The sequence below is a fragment of the Oncorhynchus keta genome, unplaced genomic scaffold (genome assembly GCF_023373465.1).
Source record: "Oncorhynchus keta strain PuntledgeMale-10-30-2019 unplaced genomic scaffold, Oket_V2 Un_contig_1248_pilon_pilon, whole genome shotgun sequence".
Classification (NCBI taxonomy): domain Eukaryota; kingdom Metazoa; phylum Chordata; class Actinopteri; order Salmoniformes; family Salmonidae; genus Oncorhynchus; species Oncorhynchus keta.
In genome coordinates, this window is record NW_026277892.1 from 32,469 (window position 1) to 45,000 (window position 12,532).

At 50.3% G+C, this 12,532-nt stretch overlaps 1 pseudogene; it reads left to right on the forward strand.

The window, feature by feature from the left end:
• Positions 1 to 913: 913 nt before the first annotated feature.
• Positions 914 to 12,532, forward strand: part of LOC127917934 (bifunctional apoptosis regulator-like) — a 22,810-nt pseudogene continuing 11,191 nt past the window's right edge.

Below are 12,532 nucleotides of genomic sequence, written 5' to 3' on the forward strand. Positions count from 1 at the left end.
ATTTCAAATGTCATATTATGTAGATATACAATATAGTGTTGTAAGGAAGTGCAAGTAGTGCAAGTTTTTTTTTTACAACCCATATTCTGTTTCTTGCTCTTTCTCTTTCTCTTGCGCTCTCCTCTGTCCCCCTCTTTAGTTCTCGCTCTCCTCTGTCCCCCTCTTTGGTTCTCTCTCTCCTCTGTCCCCCTCTTTAGTTCTCGCTCTCCTCTGTCCCCCTCTTTGGTTCTCTCTCTCCTCTGTCCCCCTCTTTGGTTCTCTGTCTCTCTCTCTGTCCCCCTCTTTAGTTTCTCTCTCCTCTGTCCCCCTCTTTAGTTTCTCTCTCAGGTCCTCATTTAGTCCCCTCTTTAGTTCTCTCTCTCCTCTGTCCCCCTCTTTAGTTCTCTGTCCCCTCTTTAGTTCTCCTCTGTCCCCCTCTTTGGTTCTCTCTCTCCTCTGTCCCCCTCTTTAGTTCTCTCTCTCCTCTGTCCCCCTCTTCAAAAGGTTCTCTCTCTCCTCTGTCCCCCTCTTTAGTTCTCTCTCTCCTCTGTCCCCCTCTTTAGTTCTCTCTCTCCTCTGTCCCCCTCTTTAGTTTCTCTCTCCTCTGTCCCCCTCTTTAGTTTCTCTCTCTCCTCATTTAGTTGTCTATATCTCCCCTCTTTAGTTCTCTCTCTCCTCTGTCCCCCTCTTTAGTTCTGTCTCTCTCCTCCGTCTGTCCCCTCTTTAGTTTCTCTCTCTCCTCTGTCCCTCTTTGGTTCTCTCTCCTCTGTCCCCCTCTCACTTATTCTTTGTGTCTCTCTCCTCCAGACCCCAGATGATCCAGCAGATGGAGGGGTTTCCTCTCCTCTGAACCCCCGCCCCCTGTCCCCCCTATTCTCCGATCTCTCCTGTCCCCCCTAACCCCTCCTGTGACCTCTTGTTTTTTCCCCCTCCCTCTGTGTATTGCCCCCGGCCCTCTGCCAGCCCCTCCATCAGCGAAGACCAGTTTGGGTGCCACTGTTGTCTTACGACGTCCTGGTCAACTCCGACCAACGTTGAACTGTGGTCACAGCTTCCCCTCTCTCCGCCACTGCCTGGCTCTCTGGTGGGAGTCTCTTTAGTTAGGAAGACTGAGTGCCCCGAATGCAGGGAAAAGTGGGAGGGCTTCCCCAAAGTCAACATCCTGCTGAGGTAAGGTACTACATCCTGCTGAGGTAAGGTGCAACATCCTGCTGAGGTAAGGTGCAACATCCTGCTGAGGTAAGGTGCAACATCCTGCTGAGGTAAGGTGCAACATCCTGCTGAGGTAAGGTGCAACATCCTGCTGAGGTAAGGTGCAACATCCTGCTGAGGTAAGGTGCAACATCCTGCTGAGGTAAGGTGCAACATCCTGCTGAGGTAAGGTGCAACATCCTGCTGAGGTAAGGTGCAACATCCTGCTGAGGTAAGGTGCAACATCCTGCTGAGGTAAGGTGCAACATCCTGCTGAGGTAAGGTGCAACATCCTGCTGAGGTAAGGTGCAACATCCTGCTGAGGTAAGGTGCAACATCCTGCTGAGGTAAGGTGCAACATCCTGCTGAGGTAAGGTGCAACATCCTGCTGAGGTAAGGTGCAACATCCTGCTGAGGTAAGGTGCAACATCCTGCTGAGGTAAGGTGCAACATCCTGCTGAGGTAAGGTGCAACATCCTGCTGAGGTAAGGTGCAACATCCTGCTGAGGTAAGGTGCAACATCCTGCTGAGGTAAGGTGCAACATCCTGCTGAGGTAAGGTGCAACATCCTGCTGAGGTAAGGTGCAACATCCTGCTGAGGTAAGGTGCAACATCCTGCTGAGGTAAGGTGCAACATCCTGCTGAGGTAAGGTGCAACATCCTGCTGAGGTAAGGTGCAACATCCTGCTGAGGTAAGGTGCAACATCCTGCTGAGGTAAGGTACTACATCCTGCTGAGGTAAGGTACTACATCCTGCTGAGGTAAGGTGCAACATCCTGCTGAGGTAAGGTACTAGGGTGCATGAGCTTAACGTACTGGTACTACTCTCTAGACATCACCATATTATCACCATACTTAGGTGCCGATACCATATGTATTGCAATTCTATATAGTAGATCTCCAGGAAGAGGGTTGGACTGAAAACCCACAGGACAGTAGATCTCCAGGAAGAGGGTTGGCCTGAACCTACAGGACAGTAGATCTCCAGGAAGAGGGTTGGCCTGAACCTACAGGACAGTAGATCTCCAGGAAGAGGGTTGGCCTGAACCTACAGGACAGTAGATCTCCAGGAAGAGGGTTGGCCTGAATGTACAGGACAGTAGATCTCCAGGAAGAGGGTTGGACTGAAAACCCACAGGACAGTAGATCTCCAGGAAGAGGGTTGGACTGAAAACCCACAGGACAGTAGATCTCCAGGAAGAGGGTTGGCCTGAACCTACAGGACAGTAGATCTCCAGGAAGAGGGTTGGACTGAAAACCCACAGGACATTAGATCTCCAGGAAGAGGGTTTTCCTGAACCTACAGGACAGTAGATCTCCAGGAAGAGGTTGGCCTGAATGTACAGGACAGTAGATCTCCAGGAAGAGGGTTGGACTGAAAACCCACAGGACAGTAGATCTCCAGGAAGAGGGTTGGCCTGAATGTACAGGACAGTAGATCTCCAGGAAGAGGGTTGGACTGACCTGGGCTACAGTCAGTGGTAGGCAGGGTATCAGCGTGGTAGATCAGTAGTAGTAGTGAGTTGGGCAGACCTGGGCTACAGGCAGGGTATCAGCGTGTCACCCACCACCTTGCAATGTGATGCTTTTTACTTTATGTTTAACTTCAACCAATGAGGCATGTCTTACCCAGCTCCAAGGCCAAAAATCCATCCATGTAAACACGGACAATTTATTTTATAGACTTCTTCATCCCATTAACCTGATTTTAACCCTCTCTCCCCTCCTCTCTCCCCTCCTCTCTCCATCCTCTACTCCTCTCTCATCCCCTCCTCTCTCCATCCTCTACTCCTCTCTCATCCCCTTCTCTCTCCATCCTCTACTCCTCTCTCATCCCCTCCTCTCTCCCTCCTTTACCCCTCTCATCTCCTCCTCTCTCCCTCCTCTACCCCTCTCTCATCCCCTCCTCTCTCCATCCTCTACCCCTCTCTCATCCCCTCCTCTCTCCCTCCTCTACCCCTCTCTCATCTCCTCCTCTCTCCCTCCTCTACCCCTCTCCCTACTTTCTACCTGCCTCCTCCCTCTTTCAGAGATGCAGTAGAGCGGTTGTTCTCAGAGGTGGTGGGTAGGAGGAGAGCAGAGATCCAGGGGAACCCCAAGATCTCCCAGAGCCTGCTGGCCTTTCAGAGGTACTGTACTAACACACTCAGAGCCTGCTGGCTCTATCAGAGGTACTGTACTAACACACTCAGAGCCTGCTGGCTCTATCAGAGGTACTGTACTAACACACTCAGAGCCTGTTGGCTCTATCAGAGGTACTGTACTAACACACTCAGAGCCTGCTGGCTCTATCAGAGGTACTATACTAACACACTCAGAGCCTGCTGGCTCTATCAGAGGTACTGTACTAACACACTCAGAGCCTGCTGGCTCTATCAGAGGTACTGTACTAACACACTCAGAGCCTGCTGGCTCTATCAGAGGTACTGTACTAACACACTCAGAGCCTGCTGGCTCTATCAGAGGTACTGTACTAACACACTCAGAGCCTGCTGGCTCTATCAGAGGTACTGTACTAACACACTCAGAGCCTGCTGGCTCTATCAGAGGTACTGTACTAACACACTCAGAGCCTGCTGGCTCTATCAGAGGTACTGTACTAACACACTCAGAGCCTGCTGGCTCTATCAGAGGTACTATACTAACACACTCAGAGCCTGCTGGCCTATTTGAGATTACTCAAAGCAGCCACCCATTGCCTTGTTGACAGCTTTGCACACTCTTGGCATTCTCTCAACCAGCTTCATGAGGTAGTCACCTGGAAGGCATTTCAATTAACATGTGTGCCTTGTTAAAAGTTCATGTTAAAAGTTCATTGTGGATTTTCTTTCCTTCTTAATGCGTTTAAGCCAATCAGTTGTGTTGTGACAAGGTAGGGGTGGTATACTGAAGATAGGGCTATGTGGTAAAAGACCAAGTCCATATTATGGCAAGAACAGCTCAAATAAGCAAAGAGAAATGATGGTTCATCATTACTTTAAGACATGAAGGTCCGTCAACCCGGAAAATATCAAGAACTTTGAAAGTTTCTTCAAGTGCAGTCTCAAAAACCATCAAGCGCTATGATGAAACTGTCTCTCATGAGGACCGCCACAGGAAAGGAAGACAGAGTTACCTCTGCTGCAGAGGATAAGTTCATTAGAGTTACCAGGCTCTCATGAGGACACAGGAAAGGAAGACACAGAGTTACCTCTGCTGCAGAGGATAAGTTCATGAGAGTTACCTGGCTCAGAAAACAGCAATTAACTGCACCTCAGATTGCAGTCTAAATAAATGCTTCATAGTTCAGGTAACAGACACATCTCAACATCAACTGTTCAGAGGAGACTGCGTGAATCAGGCCTTCATGGTTGAATTGCTGCAAAGAAACCACTACTAAAGGACACCAATAATAAGAAGAGACTTGCTTGGGCCAAGAAACACGAGCAATGAACATTAGACCGGTGGATGTCCTTTTGGTCTGGAGTCCAAATTGGAGATTTTTGGTTCCAACCGAAGTGTCTTTGTGAGGCGTAGAGTAGGTGAACGGATGATCTCCGAATGTGTGGTTCCCACCGTGAAGCATGGAGGAGGAGGTGGTGTGATGGTGCTTTGCTGGTGACACTGTCAGTGATTTATTTAGAATTCAAGACACACTTAACCAGCATGGCTTCCACAGCATTCTGCAGTGATACGCCATCCCATCTGGTTTGCACATCACTTGTTTTTCAACAGGACAGTGACCCAACACACCTCCAGGCTGTGTAAGGGCTATTTTGACCTGGCCTCCATAATCACCCTCAACCCAATTGAGATGGTTTGTCTGTATAACTCCCCTAATGTGTCGCAACACAACTGATTGGCTCAAAATGCATTAAGAAGGAAAGAAATTCCACAAATGAACTTTTAACAAGGCACACCTGTTAATTGAAATGCATTCCAGGTGACTACCTCATGAGGCTGGTTGAGAGAATGCCAAGAGTGTGCAGGGCTGTCTTCGGGGCAAGGGGTGGCAACTTTGAAGATTCTCAAATATAAAATATATTTCCATGTAACACTTTGTTTTGGTTACTACATGATTCCATACGTGTTATTTCATAGTTTTGATCTCTTCACTGTTATTCTACAATGTAGAAAATAGTTTTTAAAAATGAAGAAACCTAATCATTCAAGGGGTTACGTCCTGTCTTTTGACTGGTACTGTATATATACATACAGTGCCTTCGGAAAGTATTCAGACCTATTGACTTACTCCACATTTTGTTAGGTCACAGCCTTAATCTAAAATTGATGAAATTGTTTATTTTCCCTCGTTAATTTATTATTAAAAAACTATCACATTTACGTACGTTTTCAGACCCTTTACTCAGTACTTTGTTGATGCTGTAATCGCTACCAAAGGTGCCTCGAGTCTTCATGTGAATGATGGCACACCTGTATTTGGGGAGTTTCTCCCATTCTTCTCAAGTTCTGTCAGGTTGGAAGGGAAGCGTCGCTGCACAGCTATTTTCAGGTCTCTCCAGAGATGCTAGATCAGGTTCAAGTCCGGTCTCTGGCAGGGCCACTCAAGGACATTCAGAGACTTGCCCAAAAGCCACTCCTGCGTTGTCTTGGCTGTGTGCTTTAGGGTCGTTGTCCCTTTGGAAGGTGAACCTTTTCCCCAGTCTGACAACCTGCTCCAGAGCGCTCAGGATTTCATCAAGGATCACTCTCTGTACTTTGCTCCGTACATCTTTGCCTTGATCCTGACTAGTCTCTCTGCCGCTGAAAAACAGCATGATGCTGCCAACACCATGCTTCACCGTAGGGATGGTCCCAGGTTTCCTCCAGACATGATGCTTGGCATTTAGGCCAAGGAGTTCGTTTCAACAGACCAAAAAATCATGTTTCATCAGGTCTGAGAGTCTTTAGGTGCCTTTTGGCAAACTCCAAGTGGTCTGTCATGGGCCTTTTACTGAAGAGTGGCTTCCGTCTGGCCACTCCACCATAAAGGCCTGATTGGTGGAGTGCTGCAGTGATGGTTGTCCTTCTGGAAGGTTCTCCCATCTCCACAGAGGAACTCTGGAGCTCTGTCAGAGTGACCATCAGGTTCTTGGTCACCTCCTTGACCAAGGTCCTTCTCCCGACTGCTCAATTTGGCCGGGCGGCCAGCTCCAGGAAGAGTCTTGGTGGTTCCAAACGTCCTTCATTTAAGAATGATGGAGACCACTGTGTTCTTGGGGACCTTCAATGCTGCAGAAATGTTTTTGTACCCTTCCCGAAATCTGTGCCTCGATGCAATCCTGCCTCTGAGCTCTACTGACAGTTCCTTTGACCTCATGACTTGGTTTTTGCTCTGACATTCACTGTCAACTGTGGGACCTTATATAGACAGGTGTGTGCCTTTACAAATCATGTCCAATCAATTGAATTTACCACAGGTGGACTCCAATCAAGTTGTAGAAACCTGTCGAGGATGATCAATGGAAACAGGATGCACCTGAGCTCAATTTTGAGTCTCATAGCAAAGGGTCTGAATACTTATGTAAATAAGGTATTTCAGTTTATTTAATTTTTTTGCAAACATTTCTAAAAACCTATTTTTGCTTTGTCATTATGGGGTATTGTGATGTCATTATGGGGTATTGTGATGTCATTATGGGGTATTGTGATGTCATTATGGGGTATTGTGATGTCATTATGGGGTATTGTGATGTCATTATGGGGTATTGTGATGTCATTATGGGGTATTGTGATGTCATTATGGGGTATTGTGATGTCATTATGGGGTATTGTGATGTCATTATGGGGTATTGTGATGTCATTATGGGGTATTGTGATGTCATTATGGGTTATTGTGATGTCATTATGGGGTATTGTGATGTCATTATGGGGTATTGTGATGTCATTATGGGGTATTGTGATGTCATTATGGGGTATTGTGATGTCATTATGGGGTATTGTGATGTCATTATGGGGTATTGTGATGTCATTATGGGGTATTGTGATGTCATTATGGGGTATTGTGATGTCATTATGGGGTATTGTGATGTCATTATGGGGTATTGTGTGTAGATTGATGAGGCTTTTTTAAAATCTTTTATTAAACTCATTTTAGAATAAGGCTGTAACGTAACAATGTGGGAAAATGGGAAGGGGTCTGAATACCTTCTGAATGCCCTGTATCTACAGAAGCATGTAGACACCCCAAACCGGTCTGTTACCAGTCTGTTACCGGGCTGTAACCCGTCTGTTACCGGGCTGTTACCCGTCTGTTACCGGTCTGTAACCAGTCTGTTACCGGTCTGTTACCAGTCTGTAACCGGTCTGTAACCGGGCTGTTACCAGTCTGTAACCAGTCTGCTACCGGTCTGTTACCAGTCTGCTACCGGTCTGTTACCAGTCTGTTACCGGGCTGTAACCCGTCTGTTACCGGGCTGTAACCCGTCTGTTACCGGTCTGTAACCAGTCTGTAACCAGTCTGCTACCGGTCTGTAACCAGTCTGTTACCGGTCTGTAACCAGTCTGTTACCGGTCTGTAACCAGTCTGCTACCGGTCTGTAGCATGTCTGTAACCGGTCTGTTACCAGTCTGTTACCGGTCTGTAACCGGTCTGTAACCGGTCTGTAACCGGTCTGCTACCGGTCTGTAACCAGTCTGCTACCAGTCTGTTACCAGTCTGCTACCAGTCTGTTACCAGTCTGCTACCGGTCTGTTACCAGTCTGCTACCGGTCTGTTACCAGTCTGCTACCAGTCTGTTACCAGTCTGCTACCGGTCTGTTACCAGTCTGCTACCGGTCTGTTACCAGTCTGCTACCGGTCTGTAACCAGTCTGCTACCAGTCTGTTACCAGTCTGCTACCGGTCTGTAACCAGTCTGCTACCGGTCTGTAGCATGTCTGTAACCGGTCTGTAACCGGTCTGTTACCAGTCTGTAACCGGTCTGTAACCAGTCGTGTTACCGGTCCGTTACCGGTCTGCTACCGGTCTGCTACCAGTCTGTTACCGGTCCGTTACCGGTCTGTTACCGGTCTGTAACCGGTCTGTAACCGGTCTGTAACCGGTCTGTAACCGGTCTGTAACCGGTCTGTAACCGGTCTGTAACCAGTCTGTAACCGGTCTGTAACCGGTCTGTAACCGGTCTGTAACCGGTCTGTTACCGGTCTGTAACCGGTCTGTAACCAGTCTGTAACCGGTCTGTAACCGGTCTGTTACCGGTCTGCTACCGGTCTGCTACCGGTCTGCTACCGGTCTGCTACCGGTCTGTTACCGGTCTGTTACCAGTCTGTTACCGGTCTGTTACCAGTCTGTTACCGGTCTGTTACCGGTCTGCTAGCATGTCTACCGGTCTGTAACCGGTCTGCTACCGGTCTGTTACCAGTCTGCTACCGGTCTGTTACCAGTCTGCTACCGGTCTGTTACCAGTCTGTTACCGGGCTGTAGCCTGTCTAACCTGTCTGTCTGTGTGTAACCTGTGTCTGTGTGTGTGTAACCTGTCTGTAGGTATGGTGATCAGGCAGCCAGAGGAATCCCCAAGACCAGTCCTGGTAGAGGAGCAGGAGGGTTCTTCTCTGGAGTTCTCACTGCACTCACCTGTGTCGCGGTAAGAGAGAGGGAGAGGGAGGGGGTTTGGGAGAGGTCAGAGGGAGGGGGTTGGGGAGATGGTCAATGAGGGGGTCCTGGGGAGAGGTCAACGAGGGGGTCCTGGGGAGAGGTCAACGAGGGGATCCTGGGGAGAGGTCAGAGAGAGAGAGGGAGGGGGTTTGATGGGGAGAGGTCAGCGAGGGGGTCCTGGGGAGAGGTCAGAGAGAGGGAGGGGGTTTGATGGGGAGAGGTCAGAGAGAGAGAGGGAGGGGGTTTGATGGGGAGGGGTTTGATGGGGTTAGGTCAGAGAGAGGGAGGGGTTTGATGGGGAGAGGTCAGAGAGAGGGAGGGGGTTTGATGGGGAGAGCTCAGAGAGGGAGGGGGTTTGATGGGGAGAGCTCAGAGAGAGGGAGGGGTTTGATGGGGAGAGGTCAGAGAGAGGGAGGGGTTTGATGGGGAGAGGTCAGAGAGAGGGAGGGGTTTGATGGGGAGAGGTCAGAGAGGGAGGGGTTTGATGGAGAGAGGTCAGAGAGAGGGAGGGGGTTTGATGGGGAGAGGTCAGAGAGAGGGAGGGGGTTTGATGGGGAGAGGTCAGAGAGAGGGAGGGGTTTGATGGGGAGAGGTCAGAGAGAGGGAGGGGTTTGTTGGGGAGAGGTCAGAGAGGGAGGGGTTTGATAGGGAGAGGTCAGAGAGAGAGAGGGGCAGGAATGATTGTAGTGTGTGGGGGACAGGAATGATTGTAGTGTGTGTGGGGGGAGACAGGAATGATTGTAGTGTGTGTGGGGGGAGACAGGAATGATTGTAGTGTGTGGGGGGAGACAGGAATGATTGTAGTGTGTGGGACAGGAATGATTGTAGTGTGTGGGAGACAGGAATGATTGTAGTGTGTGGGGGGACAGGAATGATTGTAGTGTGTGGGGGGACAGGAATGATTGTAGTGTGTGGGGGGGGACAGGAATGATTGTAGTGTGTGTGGGGGACAGGAATGATTGTAGTGTGTGAGGGGGACAGGAATGATTGTAGTGTGTGAGGGAGACAGGAATGATTGTAGTGTGTGGGGGGGACAGGAATGATTGTAGTGTGTGGGGGGGACAGGAATGATTGTAGTGTGGGGGGCAGGAATGATTGTAGTGTGTGTGGGGGACAGGAATGATTGTAGTGTGTGGGGACAGGAATGATTGTAGTGTGGGGGGGACAGGAATGATTGTAGTGTGGGGGGACAGGAATGATTGTAGTGTGTGGGGGGACAGGAATGATTGTAGTGTGTGGGGGGGCAGGAATGATTGTAGTGTGGGGGGGACAGGAATGATTGTAGTGTGGGGGACAGGAATGATTGTAGTGTGTGGGGGGGGGACAGGAATGATTGTAGTGTGTGGGGGGACAGGAATGATTGTAGTGTGGGGGGACAGGAATGATTGTAGTGTGGGGGACAGGAATGATTGTAGTGTGGGGGACAGGAATGATTGTAGTGTGTGGGGGGACAGGAATGATTGTAGTGTGGGGGGACAGGAATGATTGTAGTGTGGGGGACAGGAATGATTGTAGTGTGGGGGACAGGAATGATTGTAGTGTGTGGGGGGGACAGGAATGATTGTAGTGTGTGGGGGACAGGAATGATTGTAGTGTGGGGGGACAGGAATGATTGTAGTGTGTGTGGGGGAGACAGGAATGATTGTAGTGGAGGGGGGGGACAGGAATGATTGTAGTGTGGGGGGGGACAGGAATGATTGTAGTGTGTGAGGGGGACAGGAATGATTGTAGTGTGTGGGGGGACAGGAATGATTGTAGTGGGGGGACAGGAATGATTGTAGTGTGTGGGGGGCAGGAATGATTGTAGTGTGTGGGGGGACAGGAATGATTGTAGTGTGTGGGGGGGACAGGAATGATTGTAGTGTGGGGGGGCAGGAATGATTTTAGTGTGTGGAGGGGGGACAGGAATGATTGTAGTGTGTGGGGGGGGGACAGGAATGATTGTAGTGTGGGGGAGACAGGAATGATTGTAGTGTGTGTGTCAGCTGACTTTTCTCTCTGTTACAGAAATGGTCACAGTGTGTGTGGTGGGTTGGGGGGTGTGTGTGTGTGTTGAAGGGTCACAGTGTGTGTGGTTTTGTCTATTTGTTCTGATCATGTGGCAGTAAGAGAGCAACGTCTGTATATATCTTTCTGCGTGGCAGTTCTGTCTGTCTGTCTGTCTGTCTGTCTGTCTGTCTGTCTGTCTGTCTGTCTGTCTGTCTGTCTGTCTGTCTGTCTGTCTGTCTGTCTGTCTGTCTGTCTGTCTGTCTGTCTGTCTGTCTGTCTTTGAATGACAGTCTGAATGCTTCATGTTAGTATGTGCGAAACTAGTGGGAATTGACTTTCTGTTTCGTCTGTCTGTGTCTCACCTCTATGCCCGTCTCACACCTGTCTGTAACCTGACCTCTCTCCTCTCTCCTACCCGTCTCTCCTCTCTCCTACCAGTCTCTCCTCTCTCCTACCCGTCTCTCCTCTCCCTCTCTCCTCTCTACTACCCATCTCTCCTCCCTCCTACCCGTCTCTCCTCTCCTTCCAGTCTCTCCTCTCCTACCCGTCTCTCCTCTCTCCTCTCTACTACCCGTCTCTCCTCTCTCCTCTCTACTACCCGTCTCTCCTCTCTCCTCTCTCCTCTCTACTACCCGTCTCTCCTCTCTCCTCTCTCCTCTCTACTACCCCGTCTCTCCTCTCTCCCTCTCTCCTCTCTACTACCCGTCTCTCCTCTCTCCTCTCTCCTCTCTACTACCCGTCTCTCCTCTCTCCTCTCTCCTCTCTACTACCCGTCTCTCCTCTCTCCTCTCTCCTCTCTTTACTACCCGTCTCTCCTCTCTCCTCTCTCTCTCTACTACCCGTCTCTCCTCTCTCCTCTCTCCTCTCTACTACCCGTCTCTCCTCTCTCCTCTCTACTACCCGTCTCTCCTCTCTCCTCTCTACTACCCTCTCCCTCTCTCCTCTCTACTACCCGTCTCTCCTCTCTCCTCTCTACTACCCGTCTCTCTCTCTCCTCTCTACTACCCGTCTCTCCTCTCTCCTCTCTACTACCCGTCTCTCCTCTCTCCTCTCTACTACCCGTCTCTCCTCTCTCCTCTCTACTACCGTCTCTCCTCTCTCTCTCTCTACTACCCGTCTCTCCTCTCTCTCTACTACCCGTCTCTCCTCTCTCCTCTCTACTACCCGTCTCTCCTCTCTCCTCTCCCTCTCTCCTCTCTCCTACCCGTATCTCCTCTCTCCTACCGTCTCTCCTCTCCTCTCTCCTCTCTCCTACCTGTCTCTCCTCCCTCCTACCCGTCTCTCCTCCCTCCTACCCGTCTCTCCTCTCTCCTACCCGTCTCTCCTCTCCCTCTCTCCTCTCTCCTACCCGTCTCTCCTCCCTCCTACCCGTCTCTCCTCTCTCCTACCCGTCTCTCCTCTCCCTCTCTCCTCTCTCCTACCCGTCTCTCCTCTCTCCTCCCGAATCTCTCCTCCCTCCTACCCGTCTCTCCTCTCTCCTACCGTCTCTCCTCTCCCTCTCTCCTAGGGGTCCGTCTCTCCTCCCTCCTACCTGTCTCTCCTCTCTCCTACCCGTCTCTCCTCTCTCCTACCCGTCTCTCCTCTCTCCTACCCGTCTCTCCTCCCTCCTACCTGTTTCTCAGCTCTCCTACCCGTCTCTCCTCCCTCCTACCCGTCTCTCCTCCCTCCTACCCGTCTCTCCTCCCTCCTACCCGTCTCTCCTCTCCTACCAGTCTCTCCTCTCCTCTCCTACCCGTCTCTCCTCTCCTCTCCTACCCCGTCTCTCCTCTCCTCTCCTACCCGTCTCTCCTCTCCTCTCCTA